This window comes from Hyaena hyaena, unplaced genomic scaffold, assembly GCF_003009895.1.
Source record: "Hyaena hyaena isolate Hyena2069 unplaced genomic scaffold, ASM300989v1 scaffold_540, whole genome shotgun sequence".
Classification (NCBI taxonomy): Eukaryota; Metazoa; Chordata; class Mammalia; order Carnivora; family Hyaenidae; genus Hyaena; species Hyaena hyaena.
Genome location: NW_024081171.1, coordinates 1,069,944 through 1,090,980, shown reverse-complemented (window position 1 = coordinate 1,090,980; position 21,037 = coordinate 1,069,944).

Genomic DNA, 21,037 nt, shown 5'->3' with positions numbered 1-21,037 from the left:
AATGTTTCAATTTAATGGAATGGGTGACACAGACCATCTTAGGGACAATCAATACGCCATCACAGGGAAATATTTATTTATTTATTTTTGTCAAACCATAGTAGATATGTATGTAATTCTAAATAAAGGGTCAGGTAAGGTAATAAAATAAAAATTATAGAATATCCATGGGGTAACTGGATGGCTCATTCAGTTGAGTGGCTGACTCTTGTGATTTCTGATGAGGTCATGATCTCATGGTTGTGGAATCGAGCCCACATCAGGCTCTATGTTATGTGTGGAGCCTGCTTGAGATTCTCTCTCCTTCTCTATTTGCCCTTTCCCTGCTCACAGGCTCCCTCTGTCTCTCTAAATAAATAAATAAATAGTATCCAAATATGTGGGAAAACACAAAATTAATGGCAACATGATAAAAACATAAAAATAAGGAAATATAGGAAAGAATAGTTTAAAATAATCAGTAAACATAAGATGGAAGAAGCAAGACAGCTATTACAACCATTGCTCTCTATGTAGATAGAATTATGACTTCTACTAAAGGACAGAGTTCAAATTCATCAGTTTAAATGAAGGCCATAAGAAATGGACTTAAAATCAATGAAGAAATGTTGAAAATAAGGGGTTGTCAAATAGGTATCTAGAAACCTCACAATATAAGTGGCTTTATTAGAATCATACATACACATTCTATAATGTAAGGTTAAAGTTATGATAAAGAATGAGAAGAATATTGCGTCATGATAAAAGTTATACTTTACAAAGAAGGTAAAACAAGAACAAACTTGTATAAAACTAATAGCTTAGCTAATACAGAAAGCAGAAGTCATTAGAAATACAAGAACTTCATGAAAAAAATAGAGTTTTAAAATGAAACTTTAATAGAACAGAGGGAAGTAAGCAGGGAATATGAAGATTCCCAGAGGAACTGGCAGCTGATGTTTGGAGTCCCAGAGGCTCCATTATACATAGGGAGGAAGCAGTCAAGATTATCTGTCAGTTCAGATAATCAGTATGAAATGCCTGCATAAAATCACTTTAGTGATTATGGAAATAGAAAGCCAAGATACTGAATACCCAGTTGCAAGTGTGCCAGGAACATACAGAGAGTGCCCTGGTAGGCACTATAGGAAACTGTGCTGTCTCCAATCAAAGATGCTGTATCCTTTCTACATATTAAAGAAGCCTATATCCTTCCAAAAGAAAAGTATACAGAGTGAGGGATTATGACCTATGTCTATCCCAGTACAGTTTTCAATGGAATTACTCTGAAATGCTATTTGTTTCCTTAGTAAAAAGTATAATATTAGATTTCACATTTGACTTGTTACCTCCATCTATACTTAGTGTGCTGGACACCTTACTAAACAAGTTAGAAGACAAAAATCAACATGTATGAGGTCATTTGGTGTGATTTCTACGTTCTAAAAGACTAAAGAGGAAACATAATTTCTATCAATAGGCACTAAATTACACTGGGCAGTAGACACTTAGGTTCAGTTGTAGATGGTGATATAGAAGGAGCTTGAACCTGCCTCCTGCCATGGACACACCAAATCTACAGATACATATGGAACAATTTCCTCAGGGTGGGAGTACTGGTTGGGCAACTCCTAACATATCAAGTAGCCAAGGAAGAACCCATATCGAAGTGGGTAGGGGAAGCTGAGACACAATTTTGACATAAACCCAACACTGGCATAGAAACTCACATACAGGAGGGAAAACAAAACCTTAAGCTTCTCCCTGAGTTAGGGGTTTGAAATCCATATGGGGCACTCTAAATTTTAAGACCTATACTTGAAAGACAATCCCCCAAAACATCTATATTTGAATGCCAACAGAGCTTGCATCCAAAGACCCACAAAGCTATAGTGATGTGAGAAAGACTTTCTATTTTTGTTCTTGATTTATTTTTGAGAGAGAGAGACAGAGTGCAAGCTGGAGAGGGAGACACAGAATCTGAAAAAGGCTCCAGTCTCTGAGCCGTCAGCACAGAGCCTGACACAGGGCTCGAACTCACAGACCACAAGATCATTACCAGAATTGAAGTCGGACGCTTAACCGACTGAGCCATCCAGGCGCCCCTGAGAAATACTTCTTAAGGGGAGCTAATATAAAGCAAAGTAACAGACTTGCCCATCCCATGGCCTGAAACAGAGAGTCAACTTAAAAGTACTGAGAATTTCTTTGAAGAAAGCCTATTTGCTTATCGTAAAGCATCAACCTGAGAGGCAGGCATCTAATTTGATACACATCTAGGTACCTACTAATATACTCTCCAGAGAGAGAAACCAATGGGCACCATTCTGGCACTTTCCCTCTGCCTCATGGCTGTTAACAAGAATCTCTCAGAAAAGAGTTTATACCTCATCTGGTGCCCTGAATTTTGCAGCTGCCACTCAGGGGACACCTTAAGATTACCTGGCTCTAGTGGAAAGTCAGGCTTACACTTACAAGTCCCAATGGAGAAAAATTGGTTAACCAGTGACCATTCCCAGGTACAATACACTTTCTGTGGCTGCCACCCAGGGACACCCATTGATCATCAGGCTCTTGTGACCAGTGTGCTTATGCTTTAGCAGAAGCATTGTGTACAGAGGTCACACGAGGTATCACACCAAGATAACAACTATATATGCACAGCTAACAACTATATATAAATGACCCAAAGACTGCAGAATAGACCTTCTACAGTTAATCCTAAATAATAGGTCACATCAAAAAGGGAAGGGCACAGACAAGGATGGGAAACAAACCCCCATCAATACTAACCATAACCGGGAGGAATACCCCAGGAACAAATAAGATCAGATTCCATATTAGGCCCCCCAGACACTGGTGATGCCCCCTGGGAAGATGAGTCCCCATAATATTTGGCTTGGAAAGCCAATGAGGCTTAACTTCATGAGCTTTTAAAATCAGTGGGGTTCAACTCCTGGTACTTTAAAAACCAGTGGGCTTAGCTACAGGAGAGCCAGAGAACAATAAGAAATAGTCCTTCCTTTAGAGAGCAAACGGCAGTTTGAAAAGGACCTGGGGGTATACCTGAAGGGGAATTATTACTCATCTCCGATCTTGTGCTAGAGGGGCTGAGATCTTTAGGAGACATCAAAAGCAACTGCTGGCAGGTGCCATTTCTTTTCCCCTCCTCAAGACTAGATAGCTGGACATTTGCAAGAACCAGCATTAATACTCTCCACCTGTCTAGATAGAATTATGTGCCCTAACCCTCACCTAATTCTGTGGTCCAACCCCATCCAACCTGCCCACCCCAACGGCCATTTTTCCAAAGTGGCTCCTATTCCTATACACCGTACTAGAAGCACTGGCTTTGACCAGTGCCAGTTCAAAGTGACTCCTGCTTCTAGGAAGAAAGGGAGATGGTCCCATATCACAGTGTCCCCACAGTACCAGATGCTGAGCCATTTAGCTGGTCATGCAGAGAGAAGACCCTGCCATTAGGTGCACACACAGTTGCATCAGAAAGACTGGGTGCTGACATCTAATCTGACTGGTAGCCCCATCCACAAAGAAAGCCTCTCAGATGGCAGCCCAGAGACAGCATTCTGCTTTTCAGTAGGCTCACAGCTACAGCAAAGTGAGTGTAGATAGTTAGTCTGATGGCTTACATTACCTACTTACAAACCTGCAATGGCTTCACATAAGCCCCTCAACGGTGCAGGAACCAAATCCTGTCAGGCATACCCACATCAGGAAAAGTGGGACAGTGCAGCTGACTGGATGGAAGGCAAACTCTGCTTAGCCACAACACTAGGGTACACACAAGCGTATAGGAAATGCCCCTCGAGTACCAAGTTCTAGCGGTATATATACAATGGAATATTACTTGGCAATAAAAAGAATGAAATCTTGCCATTTGCAACTACATGGATGAAACTAGAGGGTATCATGCTAAAGGAAATTAGTCAGAGAAAGACAAATATCATATGACTACATCCATATGAAGACTTTAAAATTCAAAACAGATGAGCATAAGGGAATCAAAGCAAAAATAATATAAAACCAGAAAGGGGAACAAAACATAAGAGACTCTTAAATATGAGAACAGAGGGTTGCTGGAGGAGTTGTGGGGGGGGGGGGATGGGCAATATGAGTAAGGGGCATTAAGAAATCTACTTTTGATTAAGAAATTATTGTTGCACTATATGTTAATTAACTTGGATGTAAATTAAAAAACAAATCATTTCAAAAAAGAAATACTGTATGCCTAAAGAATAAAATGAAACAAAATACAAATTTTAAATATCTTGTGTCATTTGATAGGAAAGCCAGGCATGTAAATGTATACTTTTATCCTCCCACCTCTACCTCTATCCTCTCCACTTCTTGCTACTGACACATCACAACAAAGAAAGAAAAATACTTCAAATAGAGTCTAGTGGAGTATAAGCTTTTCATCTACAATCTGATCAACTACGGAGTTCCTACCACACATCAAGGCATGGAGTTTGATTTTGCTCTTCTACCTAGTTGTTGCTGTTGTTGTTTTTAAGTGTCTACTTATTTTTTGGTTGTTCAGCTTAAATGCTTTCTATTATCTCGTCTTCCAGATCACTGATCCATTCTTTTCATAGTGTAATCTGCTATTGATTCCCTCTAGTGTATTTTTTTTTATTTTGGCTAATGAGTTATCTCCGTTTCATTTTTATATTTTCTAGCTCTTTGTTGAGGATTTTGCGGAGATCCTCCACACTTTTCTCAACCTTAGTGAGTATCTTTCTCACCATTATTTTGAATTTTTTATCTGACACATTGCTTATTTTTGTTTTATTTAACTCTCTTGCTGTGATTTTGTACTGTTCTTTCATTTGGGACATAATCCTCTGTCTCTTCAGTTTGTTCTCTGTGTTTGTTTCTATGTATTAAGGAGGTCAGTTACATCTCCTAGTCTTAAAGACACTGGCCTTGCAATGAAGAGTCCAGTGGTGCCCTGTCCATTGATGGACATTTGGGCTCTTTCCATATTTTGGCTATTGTTGATAGTGCTGCTATAAACATTGGGGTGCATGTGCCCCTTTGAAACAGCATACCTGTATCCCTTGGATAAATACCTAGTAGTGCAATTGCTGGGTCAATGGGTAGTTCTATTTTTAATTTTTTGAGGAAACTCCGTACTGTTTTCCAGAGTGGCTGCACCAGTTTGCATTCCCAACAGCAGAGCAAAAGGGATCCTCTTCTCCACATTCTCATCAACATCTGTTGTTGCCTGAGTTGTTAATGATAGCCATTCTGACAGGTGTGAGATGATATCTCATTGTGGTTTTGATCTGTATGTCTGTGATCATGAGTGATGTTGAATATGTGTCAGTTAGCCATCTGGATGTCTTCTTTGGAGAAGTGTCTATTCATGTGTTTTGCCCATCTCTTCAATGGATTATTTATTTTATTATTGGGTATTTAGTTTGATAAGTTCTATATAGATTTTGGATATTAACCCTTATCTGATATGTTGTTTGCAAACATATTCTCCCATTCCATCAGTTGCCTTTTAGTTTTGGTGACTGTTTCCTTCTCTGTACAGAAGCTTTTTATTTTGATGAGGTCCCAAGTGTTCATTTTTGCTTTTGTTTCCCTTTCTTCTGGAAACGTGTTGAGGACAAAGTTGCTTGCAGCCAAGGTCAAAAAAGTTTTTGCCTGCTTTCTCCTCAAGGATTTTGATAGCTTCCTGTCTTATGTTTAGGGCTTTCATCTATTTTGAGTTTATTTTTGTGTATGCTATAAGAAAGTGGTCCAGGTTCATTGTTCTGCAAGTTGCTGTACAGTTTTCCCAGCACCATTTGCTGAAGAGACTATCTTTACTCCATTGGATATTCTTTCCTGTGTTGTCAAAGATTAGTTGGCCATACGTTTGTGGGTCCATTTCTGGGTTTTCTATTCTGCTCTATTGATCTGAATGTTTGTTTTTGTGCCACTACCATATTGTCTTGATGATTACAGCTTTATAATACAGCTTGACGTCCAGGATTGTGATACCTCCAGCTTTGGTTTTATTTTTCAAGATTGCTTTGACTATCCAGGGTCTTTTCTGTTTCCACACAAATTTTAGGATTGTTTGTTCTATGTCTGTGAAGAATGCTGGTGTTATTTTGATAGGGATTGCATTGAATATGTAGATTGCTTTGGGTAGTATTGACATTTTAACAATATTTGTTCTTCCTATCCAGGAGCATGGAAAATTTTTCCATTTTTTTTGTGCCTTCTTTGATTTCTTTCATAAGCTTTCTACAGTTTTCAGTGAAGAGATTTTTCACCTCTTTGGTTATATTTATTCCAGGGCATTTTATGGGTTTTGGTGCAACTATAAATGAGGTTGAGATCTTGATTTCTCTTTCTGTTGCTTCACTATTGGTGTATAGGAATGCAACCGATATGTACGACAAGAACTTAAATACAATAATAACCTGTAAAACCTGACCTAATTGCTGTAATGCAAGGGATACACAGAAAGGCACTTTAAGAAGTAGACACTAATGCCCCAATCACCCGAGACACCTCCATGGGATCTTCTGGAAAGACTCTGCCCCTGACCATTGCAGACATTAACCTTGCCTCCTGGGCTTTCAGGAAGGCAATGTGCTCCCATGCAGCATCCACAAGGAGTTGCCATGGGGGAACATTCTGGGTGAGATAACTCACTTTTTGCTTCCCTTCTTAGCCAAGTCAGTCAATCAGATTTTACTGTCATTTGACGTGGTATTTTGGCACAAAGAACATGATTGCCTTGATGGGAAGAATGGTTCTAGCTATTTGTGACAGTAAAGACACCTGCCTTCCCTCAAGGAAGTGACTGTTATCTCACACATCAGACACAGAGCCAGGCTGCAGGGGGCCAAGGCCAAGTCTGAATGAGGATGGTCTCTGAGTGTGGGTAGGCCAACGCCCTCAAACCCCGGCACTGGGACAAGTAGCGGAGGGCAGTCTGTAAAGCCCTGGGTGACACTGCTTTAAGGGCAAGAGCAGGGGCCCTCCTGGTGGCCTAGTGTCAGGGGAGGGAAAAAGAAGGTGATGGTGGGAGACCAGGTTTGGGGAAACAAGTGCGCGCAGCACAAAAAATTTCCTGTCAGGCATCTCTGGGAACATCGACTCCTGCCCAACATCCACAGGACTGTTCTCAACACAGGTGATGAAGTGAAAGATGGACCATATTTCTCAGGAGTCCTGAATGCCTAGGATGTGGGCAAAGAACATGCACTCAGGAGAACTAAAGATCCCTGAAATGGCACCACAATACAGTCAATTTGGCAAAAACAAACAAACAAACAAACACCTTAAATGCATAAAATCAATTACCAAAGTCCTTCTAAGGAACATGATTACAATATATTAATAAATTTGGTGGCATAAACATTTTTAAAAAAAGATATAATATATAAGCAATATAAAATATAAAACAATATGTATACATCCCTCCTGACCCCAGAAAACCAATGAAAGGTATTTAAACGGTTTCTGTCTGACTCCAAAACAAATGTTATTTATTAGTGCCTGATACTAATACTCTATTATTAGTTATTACTTTTTTATTTATTCACTCTACAAATCTCTATTGAGCACTATTAAGGTCAAGCAGCTGTTCTAAGCACTAGGCACATATTACTGAAAAAAAAAAAAGAAAGTCCATCTTAGTTATTCTGAGCTATAATGTTATGATATTATATTAGTTAATATGGTGTGGTTAAACATTTTAACACCTTTCCAGGCCATAGTTTTATAAACCAATGTATAATAAATGGAGAACCTATAGCAAAGTCAAGGCTATTGCCAAATTTAAAACTTAATTTTTTCTAAATTTCAGTTTTAAAATTGTATTTTTTATCATATAGTACAACTAATGAGAAAACTATATGTATATATATGATAATTAGGAATATTTTTAAATCCAAAACAATATATTAAACATGTTATTTTTAGCATGCAATTATTTCATGAGCGATATTACTAATGGTGTTATCTATTCATACTAAGCAACCTTGAAGTCTATAAATTCCTTACATATATTTAAAGTGTCTAGTTGGAGTGATGCCCTACTGATGACACAGGAAGGATTTTATTTAAAGGTCTTAAAGTAAAAACACATAAATATTATAAAAATCACTTTCAAAGAAGTATAAACCTAGATTGATTCCCATTTCTCTCCTCATACGTTTTAAGATTTTATTCAATTTATTTAAGCAAAATAGTTTAGCCATTTCTCCCACCTGCCACCCCCCACCTCCTACAATCATCAATCTGTTTTTATTATCTATGAGCGTACAGGTTTTTTTTTAGTTTCCCTATATCAGAGAGATCATATGATATTCATATTTCTTTGACCTATTTCACTTGGCATAATGCGCTTGAAGTCTGTCAATGTTGTTGCAAATACCAAAATTTTATTCCTTCACATAGATGAATAATATCCCATTGTGTGTGTGTACCACAATTTCTTTAACCATTTATCCATCAATGGCACTTTGGTTATTTCCATATCATAGGTATTGTAAATAATGCTACAACAAATATGGGGGGTATATGGGAGGCATATATATCTTTTCGAATTTGTATTTTCACTTTCTTTGGATAAAAACTCAGAAGTAGAATTGAAGGATCACATGGTAGATCTATTTTTAATTTTTGAAGGAACCTATATACTGCATTCCACTGTCACTGCAACAAATTCCATTTCTACCTATAGTACACAGGGTTTCCGTTTATCTATCTTGCCAACACTTGCCATTTCTTATCTTTTTGATGATAGTCATTCTAACAGGCATGAGGTGATATCTCACTGTGGTTTTGATATGCAGTTTCCTATTAGTGATGCCGAGCATGTTTTTACATATCTGTTAGTCATCTGTATGTATTCTTTGGAAAAATGTCTATTCATTTCTTAGGAAAGTTTTTAGTGGCGCTGGGTGGCTTAGTCAGTTAAGCATCTGACTTCATCTCAGATAACGGTCTTGCAGTCTGTGGGTTTGAGCCTCACTGGGCTCTATGCTGACAGCTCAGAGCCTGGACCCTGCTTCAGATTCTGTGTCTCTGTCTCTCTCTTTCTCTCTCTCTGTCTTCCCCAGCTTGTGTTCTGTCTGTTTCTCTCTCTCTCTCTTAAAAATATGTAAACACTAAAAAAAGAATTTTCTTAAACTGTACTGTTTTTGTGCTGTTGAATTCTAGGAGCTCTTTATATATTTTGAATATTAGCCTCTTGTCAGATACAATTGAAAGTATTTTCTCCCATTTAGTAAGTTGTCTCTTCATTTGTTGGTTTTCTTTGCTGTGCAGAAACATTTTAGTGTAATCTAGTTCTACTTACTAATTTTTGCTTTTGTTGCTTTTGCTTTTGGTACCATATTCAAAGAAAATCATTGCCAATTACCTATGTTGAGGAGCCTACCGCCTTATATTCCCTTCTAGGAATTAATGGTTTCTGGTCTTCAAAGTCTTTAATCCATTTTGAGTGTTTCTGTATGGTATAAGATAGTGCTTCAGTTTCATTCTTTTCCATGTAGCTGTACATTTTATCCAACACCACTTATTTAAGAGACTAGATTTTCTCATTATATATTTTTGCCTTTTTTGTTGTAAATTAATTGCCCATATATGCATGGGCTTATTTCTAGGCTATTTTGTTTCATTGTCCTGTTGGTCTATTTTTATGCCAATGCACAGTTGAAAAAAATGTTTTTGAGTGAGAGAGACAGTATGAGTGGGGGAGGAGTAGAGTGAGAGAAAGACGCAGAATCCGAAGCAAGATCTGGGCTCTGAGCTGAGTCATCAGCTTGACACAGGGCTTGAACTCATGAACCACAACATCATGACCTGAGCTGAAGTTGCACACTTAACCTACAGAGCCACCCAGGTGCCCTGCAATGCTACAGTTTTGATGACTATAGCATTGTAATATAGTTTTAAATTAGGGAGCATGATGCCTCCAGCTGTTGTCTCCTTTCTCAATATTGCTTTGGCTGTTCAAAGTTATTTGTAATTTCATACAAATTTTAAGATTGTTTTATTAATGTGGAAAATGCATTACATGTTTGATAGGGATCACATGAATCTATAGATTGTGTTGGGTAGTTATGGACATTTTAACAATGTTAATTCCTTCAAACCATAAACATAAAATATCATTCCTTTTATTTATGTGTTCTTCAATTTCTTTTATTAATACCTTGTAATTTTCAATATACAGGTCTTCCATTTTCTTGGTTAAATTTAGTCCTCATTATTTTATTCTTTTTGATGCAATAGTAAATTGGATTCCTTAGTCTGTTAGCTCATTATCAGTATAAACACCAGATTTTTGAATATCAATTTTGTATCCTACAATTTTATTGGTATTTTAATAATTCTAACAGTTTTTTTATAGTCTGCAGGGCTCTCTCTATATATAATATGCCATCTCCAAATGCTGAGAGTTTGATATTCTCCTTTCTGATTAGGATTACTTATGTTTCTTTTTCTTGCCTGATTTCTCTAGGTAGGCCTTCTAGGACTATGTTGAATAAAAGTAATGAGAGTCAGCATTCTTATCTTTTTCCTGATCTTGGAGGAAAAGCTTTCAGTGTTTCACCATTAAATATGATGTTACCTGTGAGCTTGTCATATATGGCCCATAATATGTTATGCTGCATATACACCTGCTTTGAGAGTTTTTAAGATGAATGGATGTTGAATTTTGTCAAAAGCTTTTACTGTCTCTTGAAATAACCCTATCAATTTTATCCTTTACTGTGTTAATGTTTTATCACATTCACTGATTTGAAGACATTGAGCCATCCTCCTTGCAGTACTATTATAAATCCCACTTAATCATGGTGTATGATTCTTTTAATCCATTGTTGGATTTTGCTTGCTAATATTTTTTGAGGATTTTAGCATCTATGTTCATCAAGAATATTTGCTTGTGAATTTTTTGAGTGTTATCCTTGTCTAATTTGGGAATCAGGGTAATGATGTCCTCATAAAGTGTGTTTGGAAGAGTTCCATCATTTACTGTATTTTGGAAGCGTTTGATAAGGATTGGTTAATTCTTCTTTGGGTCTTTGGTAGAACTGATCTGTGAAGGCATCAGATCCTAACGTTTGTTGGGAGGTCTTTGAGTACTAAGCTAAATCTCCTTTCTAGTTATATGTTCAGATTTTCTATTTTATCATGATTCAGTCTTGGTAGTTTGTGTTCCTAAGAATTTATTTCTCCGAGGTTGTCCAATTTATTGGTGTATAATTGTTTATAATAGTCTCTTATGATCCTTTGTATTTCTGTGGATGTCAGTTGTAACACTGCTTTCATTTCTGATTTTTAATCCATTTTCTTGAGGGGAGGAGGAGAAGAGTCCTGCAAAATGAATCCATTTTGTTTATCTTTTCAAAGAACCAACTGTTAGTTTGATTGATCCTTTATGTTGTCTTCTGAGTAACCATTTCTCCTCTAATCTTTGTTCTTTCCTTCTGTCTACTAACTTAGGAGTTCATTTATTCCCCGTGTAGTTCCTTAAGGTGTGATGTTTGGTTGCTACTTTTCTTCTTTTTTTAAGGCAGGAATTTATGGCAATGAACTTTCCTCTTACAACTTTTTTTTTTGTCACATTCCATCCATAAATTGGTATTTGTTTCCCATTTTTGTTTTTCTCAAGGGATATTTTTCATTTCTTCACTGATCCATTTATGTTCAGTAGTATGTTTTTTAAATGCCCCAATAGTTGTGAATTTTCCATGTTTTTTTGTACAATTAATTTCCAGTTTCATACCTTATGGTCAGAAAAAAGTGCTGAATAGGTTTTAATCCTCTTAAATTTATTAAGACTTGTTTTGTGCCCTGACACACAATCTTGGAAAATATTTTATGAGCACTTGAGAATTTATATTCTGTTGCTTTAGTGTAGAAAGCTAACTAACATGTCATTTAAAGTAGTGTTTCCTCATAGATTTTCTATGTGGATAATCAGTTCATTGATGTAAGAATGATATTAAAGTCTCATACTCTTATTGTATTGCTATGCATTTGCTACCTTAGGTTTGTTAATAATCCCTTTATATACATACTTGCTTCTATGATGTGTACATAAATATTTGCAACTCTGTTTCCTTACTGGAGAAATTAGTTAATTTAAAGTAATTGTTGATAGGTAGGTGGTTATTACCTTTTGTTATTTGTTTTCTAACTGGTGTTATAATTTCTCTCTAATCCTTTCTTCTTCTCTTGTTCTCTTCCTCTGTGGTTTGAGGACTTTAAAATTTTTTTAATGTTTATTTATTTTAGAGAGAGACAGTAGGAGTAGGGCAGGGTCAGAGAGAGAGAAGGAGAAGCAGAATCTGAAGCAGGCTCCAGGCTCTGAGCTGTCAGCACAGAACCCGATGCGGGGCTCAAACCCATGAACTGTGAGATCATGACCTGAGCCAAAGTCAGACGCTTAACTGACTGAGCCACCCAGGCACCCCAACTTTCTTAGTAATACACATGTATTCCTTTCTCTTTATATTTTATATGTTAACTATGGGTTTTTTCTTTGAGGTTGCTATGAGGCTTACATATAACTACTTTTATCTATAAGTCTATTTTAAGTCGATGACACATTTGATCCCATTCTAACACTCAACATGTTTACTCTTTCTACTTTTCAAACAAGTAGGAACCTAGATTGAAGATCATTTTTTCATATTTTTAACACACACACACACACACACACACACACACACACACACACACGCTGATTTCCTATCATACTTAAAAAGGTTCATCAAATGAACATCAAATAATTGTGGTATCTTTTATTGTTTTGTTCTTAGTGACACTGACAACAACTGCTATGTAAGTTGGATGAATAATTTGGACTTCAGACAAGAGACTGGAAGAATATATCCCTGGTGTTGCTCTATACGTTGGTTGCCTGCTATACTGGAAAAATTTCTTTAATAACCAATATCCCTGTGAGGGGTTTGTTCTTGAGCAGCATCAGAAATGCAAAATACAACTGAGACTCAGAGACTTACATATCAACTTCTGTGGATCTCAAAGCCCAGCAGAAGATTATATGGTTAATGAAATCTGTATTTTTTGGATCCTTGAATAGTATATTCTTTAAGGTTTGTGAAGACATTCCCAGAGACAATTATACCTAACTTTTGGGAATGGATGCAGTAGGCTCAAATTACTACATAAATAGAACTTTCACAATATGCTTATAAGCCAAAACCTTAAAATGTTCATTTTAATTTTATAAGATGGGAAAACTTTGCTATGTATATAACATTTCCAAAAATTATAAAAATATTAGCATACTATAAACTGTTTAATATGGAACTATTAATATCAATCATCAGTAATGTAACCATTTTATTAAATATATTGGTCTTCATATGCAAGTTATAAAGCAACTTTATTTTCCCAGTACCTTCAAATTGACTCATTAGCCCAGTTCTCTGTGCTTCTGGGATAAATTCATAGGCTGGTTCTCAGGTATTTCCAAGAAAATAGTTCCATTTAATGAGATGAAATCACAGGCTAGCGTAAAAATCAGAACTGTGAGCCTCAATTATATTACAGCTTCTTTCCCTCTCCCATGGAATGCTACATCATGTCTGGCAGCCTGCACTTGGGGAGAAGAAAATGTCAGCTTATTCTTTCTATGCTCATTCCTTTTTTCATTTCTTGGCTTTATCTTCTGGTGTCACAGCCCCCATCAAGGTTCAATTCAACCATAAAAGAGGTGATTTGGGGTCAGAAGTGCAACCTAATTCTATATTTATCTACTATTGACCATCTCTCAACTAAGCAGATATTCAATGTTAGCCTCTTTCTCATCATGGTATTCTCTGTGTTTTTCTGAGAATATCCCCACCACCCACCCCAGCAAGTTCTAATTATAGCTACCTTGTTATTGAGGAATACTCAAGCTGACCTTTTATAGCACTCCCACCCTAACTCAGCAATGGCTCTAACAGGATACTTGTACAGTCTTCTCAATCCTACTCCAGTTGGGTTAAGCCCATTCAGAACCTAAGAAATTCTCTTGTGGCCCACATGTGACCCCATGGAAACATGTACCTTTGCCTTGCTATCAGTTCCGCCACTTCAAGCAATTGATATTCTTTACCATTGTATTTCTTGGATATGATTCAGACTCACTTCTGTGGCCCACGATGCCTGGGGATATATACAAGAAGCTTTGATTGTAGTTCTTATGAAACTTTTCTCATCTTGTTTAATGATGAGAAATGCCACAGTACTTCTACATGTTTGAAAATGTACTTCTGTTTGTCTCCTTAACTGCACCCTCTATTTTCTACCTAACCCTCACATATCTCAAAACAAATGGGCTAATCATACAAAACCATTTATCAGTTCCTCTTTTGCAAGTTTCTTATACCATTCCAGCACATTCCACTGAAAAGTGAGAGCTCTTGCCCTGGAACCTCAGGTAATAGGGGCCATTTTATTTGGACCAGTTGTAGACTCCCTCACTCCATGGTCACATATTACATACAGCACTGCCACTGCACCACTACTAAGCTTACTAAATTCTAATCTTCACGAATCCAAGCAAGGTCTGTTTTTTTTATGCTGTTTTCAGAAGAAGATATTGTTACAAACTGATTGTATCCTCTCACAACCAAATTCATATGCTGAAGCCTGACCTCCAAAATGACAGTGTTTGGATATGGGGTTAGGTAATTAGAGTTGATTAGCTATGATGGGACTCTCATGATGGCTTTAGTGTTCTCACAAGAGAAAGAGATCTCCCTGTCTCCCACATCCTCCACTTGCACACACTGAAGGAGAATCGTGTGAGGACACAGAGGACAACTCTAAGCCAGGATGAGAGCTCTCAGCAGCTCCAAATCAACTAGCACCTTAATCTCAGACTTTCTAGCCCCCAGAACCATGTGAAATTAATTTGTTGTTTAAGCCATGCACTCTATGATATTTTGCTCTGGTAGCCCAAGCTACGGTGGTTCAAAACTCTTGAAAAGCTGTCAAAAATGTCTATCTGGGGGCACTCAGTCAATTGAGTGTCAGACTTTGGCTCAGGTCATGATCTCATGGTTTGTGAGTTCGAGCCCCACATCGGGCTCCCTGGTGTCAGCCTGTCAGTGTGGAGCCCACTTCAGATCCTCTGTCCCCCTGTCTCTATCCCTCCCCGAATTGCACTCTCCACAAAAATTTTTTAAAAAGTAAACATTAAAAACATTTTCTATCTAGATGGTTGAGACAGGATTTAAACCTTGAACTGTTTGAAACCCTTGCCCTCTTGATGTAGCCCACTATTATCTCCTGTGGTTTTAGACTTCTCAAATATACCTGTGTGGCAGTATTTCACAATCTTCCTGTTTCTTCCATGATTGAAATTATCCCTTTTGCTAAATGTTTCCTAGCATATTTCTAAAATGGGTCGAGACATATTCCCATTGCCAGTCACTAGCAGTACTCCTGTTTATCCATTTGCTTTGCATTTATATACGGTTTGTTTAGTTAGCACATGTGTATGTGTGCTGTATATATTATCTATATCTATCTATCTATCTATCTATCATCTACCTATAGAAACACATATATGTGAGTATGGTGCATGCAAATTTTTGCTCAAGGTGTGTTCAAATAACACCATTGCTAAATTTTGTAATGATTAATACCTAGAGCTTTGAAATTGGTGTCTATACATATCATGAAAGGTAAAGCACATATGTTGCATTCTTCTAAAGGCAATATACACAGACCTGAAAATATGATCTAATTGTAACCTACTACAGCTTTTCAGAGACACTCAAAGTATCAGGATGTTTGATGATATTTTAGAACCTGTGTGGTGGCACTTGAGTGGTTCAGTAAGTTCAGGGTCCGACTCTTGATTTCTCATCAGGCAATGATCTCAGTTTGTGAGATCCAGCCCTGCAGCAGACTCTGCACTAGCAGTAAAGAGCCTACTTGAGATTCTCTCTCTCTCTCCCTCTCTTTATGCCCATTCTCCTGCTCACACACTCTCCTTCTCAAAATAAATATTTAAAAATAAATAAAACCTTTGTGAAATTTACCTCTTCAATAAAGCATATAGACAAACAAAAGCCAGAAGTATAATGTACCATAATTCTATATAGGACCTGGTAGTCATTATCCACTATTTTTCATTGGGAAGTTCTCTTTTTAAAGGGGCAGCACAAGCCCAGTGTCATTAATACATATTAACAAACTTCTATAGAAAACTATTCAAACTTTGAGCCCAGTTAAATTTCTGGCATACTTATTTGCTTACAAACAGTTTAAATTGCTATGAAATGATTTCAATATTTCATATATGACCTGAAATCAGTCAAGTTTTTCCAATTTCTTTCCTTAAAGGATGTTATTTAGTATTTATCCAAGAGTATGAGAAAGAACAGAAACATTGAATGGGCTGAGATATAGTGATCACAAAATATTATAATTAAATTATTCCTGTGAAGCTCTTAATGGGATGTTAAACTTCAAAATGTGTAATATACCTTAGTTAGCTTTGATTACAAATATGTTTTATTGAAAAGAAAATACATTCTCTAGTCACATAAGGCTACTTCTGCAGATAATTCCCCTTTGAAAATGAAACTAATATTGGTTCCTATTCTATAAAGAAAGTTAAATTAAATCATTTAAATTTATTTCCAGCTTGACAGTTGGGTATAGTGGTGAAGTTGGAGGACCCTAGACCTGCCCTGTTCCACAAATGCAACTAGATAGCTATCAAATCATCCTAACTACCCCAGAAATTGATCTGAAGACCAGTAGAACAAACTCCACAATGAAAGGTAGAAAAGAGGCCACATCTAAGAAGGTAGGGAATGAGAAGACATGGCTCGGGAGAGAAATGGATCATGGCATCTGCAGTGGGGAGGGAGCCATAGTCACAGAGAGTGAAAGACAGACTAGCATAGAAGGAAAATGAATCCCCATAGCAATTGGCATAGAAAGCATGAGGGGTTGAATTTCCTGAATTCTTGAAACCAGGAGGGCTTAAAGCCAGGGGGTTTAAAGGTCAGCAGGATTCTCAGGATAGAACCCATAGGTCATTGTGCTGCTCTTGGAGAGAAAACAGGCCAACAGCATACAGGTGTATAGCATGGGAACAGCAATCAGAAGAGTGCCTGAAACATAAAGTGGGGAGATTATTTGCTCATCTCAGAGCACTTCCCAGAAAGACCACATTCATGGAGAGACCTTTCTGGAAACAAAGAAACCGGCGCTCACCATTTCCTTCCCTCACCCACAAGGGCACCTGTGGGAACGTGTGTAGTGTCCACACTCACTACCTAAGTTGCTTGCACCAAATTCCACCCATCATGTTCTAGTGGAACCACCTCTCTCAGTCACACTTGACTGAGACCCAATGTGGCGAGTCCTTCCCCTAGCAGAGTGGGCTCACACTGCATCTCCCAATATGGGAGTTTTATAGATCCTCAGTTGAGGCAATAGTGGCAATAAGTCTTATTTAACAACCAGACCAGAGCACACCCCCATTAAAACTTACCACATTCAGGTCAGGGGCAAAATACTGCTCACAAAGGGCAGAAAAAGCCTCCGCAGACACCTGGCCTGAAGGATAAAGGATCCAGCACAGAACAGCAGGGCTTATGGTGCACATGCTGGAGATACTCCCAGAAACATCAGGCACTGATGAACTGGGGCTACTACATGACAGGGAACTACAGGACCACTTCTTCATAAGGTCGTTACCCTCAAGAACAGGAGATGTAGTGGACTTTCCTAACACAGACACAGACACAGAGAATTAGACCAAATGAAAAATGTACCACAAATGAAGAACAGGACGAGGCCGCAACCAGAAATCTATGTGAAACAAGTATATGTAACATGCCTGACCGAGGATTTAAAATAATGATCACAGGATACTCTCTGGACTTGAGAAGAGTGGAAAACATAAGTCTTAACACAGAGATAAGGAATAACAGATAAACGGCTCAAAAAAATTCAATGAGAAATACACTTGATAGAATGAATAGCAGGACAGAAGAAGTAAAGAAAATATTAGTAAACTAGAAGAGTAAGTAAAAGTACTCAAGATGAACAAAAGAGAGAAAAAAGAATTATACAAAATAAGAATAGATGTAGGGAACTCAGTGACTCCATAAGACATGATAATATTAGATGAATTCTGAAAGAAGGAGATAAAGAAAAGGAGGCAAATTTTTTTGAAGACATAATAGTTGAAAACACCCCTAATCTGGAGAAGAAAACAGATAGCCATATCCAAGAGGCACAGAGAAATCCCATCAAAATCAACAAATAAAAAGCATATCCAGGGGCACCTGGGAAGCTCAGTCAGTTAAGCGTCTGACTTTGGCTCAGATCATGATCTCATGGTTCGTGGGTTTGAGTCCCACATCAGGCTCTGTGCTGACAGCTCAGAGCTTGGAGCATGCTTCAGATTCTGCATCTCCCGCTCTTTCTGACCCTCCCTTGCTCTCTCTCTCTCTCTCTCTCTCTCTCAGAAATAAATAAAAAAACATTAAAAAAAAAAGCATATCCAAACATGGACATTTATGATTACATTGACAAAATATAATAATAAAGAAAAAAATTTAAAGCAGCAAGAAAAAAGAAGACAGCAACAAAGAAGGGAAAACCCATAAGGTGACAGGAATTTTTCTGCAGAAATGTTCCAAGCCAGAAGGAAGTGGATACAACATATTCAAAGTGATGAGTGGGAAAAATATGCAGCCAAGAATCCTCTACCCAGCAAGACTATCCTTCAGAATAGATGGAGAGATTAAGAGTTTTCTAAACAAAAAGTAGGGAATTCATGACCACTAAATCAGCACTGCAAGAAATATTAAAGGGGACTTAATAGAAAGGAGAGACAAAAGAAAAAGTATAAAGGTAGGAAACAAAAGAAGTAAAAATGAATATTTCTGTAAAAATAGTCAACAATTCACAAAAAAGGATGTAAAATATAAAAACATATGCTTAAAATATGGAGGGAGAGGAGGAGTAAAGAATGGGTTCAATACAACCATCAACTTAATATAGACTGCTATATGCAGAAGATGTTATATACAAACTTAATTGTAATGATATATCAAAAATCACTAATAAATATGCAAAGAAGGAAAGAAATCAAAATATATCACTAAAGAAAATCAGCCAGTCATGAAAAAGATAGACAAAGATCAGAGGAAATTTTAGAACAAAATAATAAAATGACAATATATACCTATAATTAGTTTGAGTATACATTGACTGATCACCTCAATCAAAAAACATAGGGTGACAGAATGGATAAAAGAGTACAACTCATCTATATGCTACATATAAGAGACTTATTTCAGACCTATAAATACCTACAGATTCAAAGTGAGAGAATGTAGAAATATCATGTAAATGATGTCCAAAGAAAGCTGTGGTAATAATATGTATATCAGATAAAATAGACTTTAGGGGCACCTGGGTGGTTAAGTTGGTTGAGTGTCCAACTCTTGATTTTGGCTCAGGTCATGATCCCAAGGTCATGGGACTGTGTGCCACATCAAGCTCTGTGCTAAGCATGGAGCCTGCTTAAGAAATATTCTCTCTCTCTCTCTCTCTCTCTCTCTCTCCCCCCTTTCCCTTCCCCTGCTCATGCTCTCTTTCTCTCTAAAAATTTTAAAAGTTTTCAAAATAAATTTGAAAAATAAGTAAGAAAAAAGAGACTTTAAAACAAAGACTGAAACGACAGTAAAGAATACTATGCAATAATTAAGGGACAATCCAATAAGAAGATATAACAATTGTACATATTTATTCACCCAACATGAAAGCACCCAAATACATAAAACAGTTAATAACATAAAAGGAACTAATCAAGAAACTTCTCTATTATTGGATTATTAACACTTACATGAAGAGATTATCTAAAAAAGGAAACAATGACTTTGAATGAAATACTGGAACAGATGGACTCAAGAGTTATATTGAAATCAATCCACCCTAAAACAATAGAATACACATTCTTTATAGTTCACACAGAACATTCTCCAGAATATATCACATATCATCCCACAAAACAAGCCTCAGCTAATTTAAGAAGACCAAAGTCGTACCATGCATCTTGTCTGACCATAACACTATGACACTAGAATTTAACCACAAGAAAAAATCTAGAAAGACCATAAATACATGGTTAAATAACATTACACTAAACAATGAATGGTCAACAAGGTAATAAGGAAATGAGAAGTACACAGAAACAAAAACACAATAGTCTAAAACCTTGGAGATTCAGCAAAAGCAGTTACAAGAGGGAAGTTTGCAGCAATACAGGACTACCTTAAGAAGCAAAAGAATAAAACCTCAAATACACAACCTCACACTACCCCCCATAGGTAGAGCTAGAAAAAGAACAAATCCTAAAAGCAGTAGAAGGAAGGAAATAAGATTAGAGAAGAAATAAATGATATAGAAACTTAAAAAAAAAATCAATGAAACCAGGAACTGGTCCTTTGGGGAGAAAATAAAATCAATAAAATTTATAAACACTTGGCCATGCTTATCACAAAAAAAAAGAGAAAACACACTGATAGAATCACCAATGAGAAAAGAGAAATAACAACCAATACCACAGAAATATAAACAAATATAAGAATATATTATGAAAAACTATATGTCCATAAATTGGACAACCTAGAAGACATGGATAAATCACTAGAAACATATAAACAGCCAAAAATAAAACAGGAAGAAAAAGTAAATTTGAACAGAAAACCAGGAAATGGAATCAGTAATCAAAAACCTCCCAACAAACAAAAGTCCAGGGCCAGATGGCTTCAAAAATCCAATCAAACATTTAAAGGAGAGTTAATACCTATTTGCAAGCTATTCCAAAAAATAGCAAAGGAAGGAATACTTCCAAATTCATTTTCTGAATCCAGCATTACCCTGATACCAAAACCAGATAAAGACACCACTAAAAAACAGAACTTCAGGTCAATATCCCTGATGAACATGGATGCAAAAATCTTGAACAAAATACTATCAAACCAAATCCAACAATACATTTTAAAAAATCGCTCAT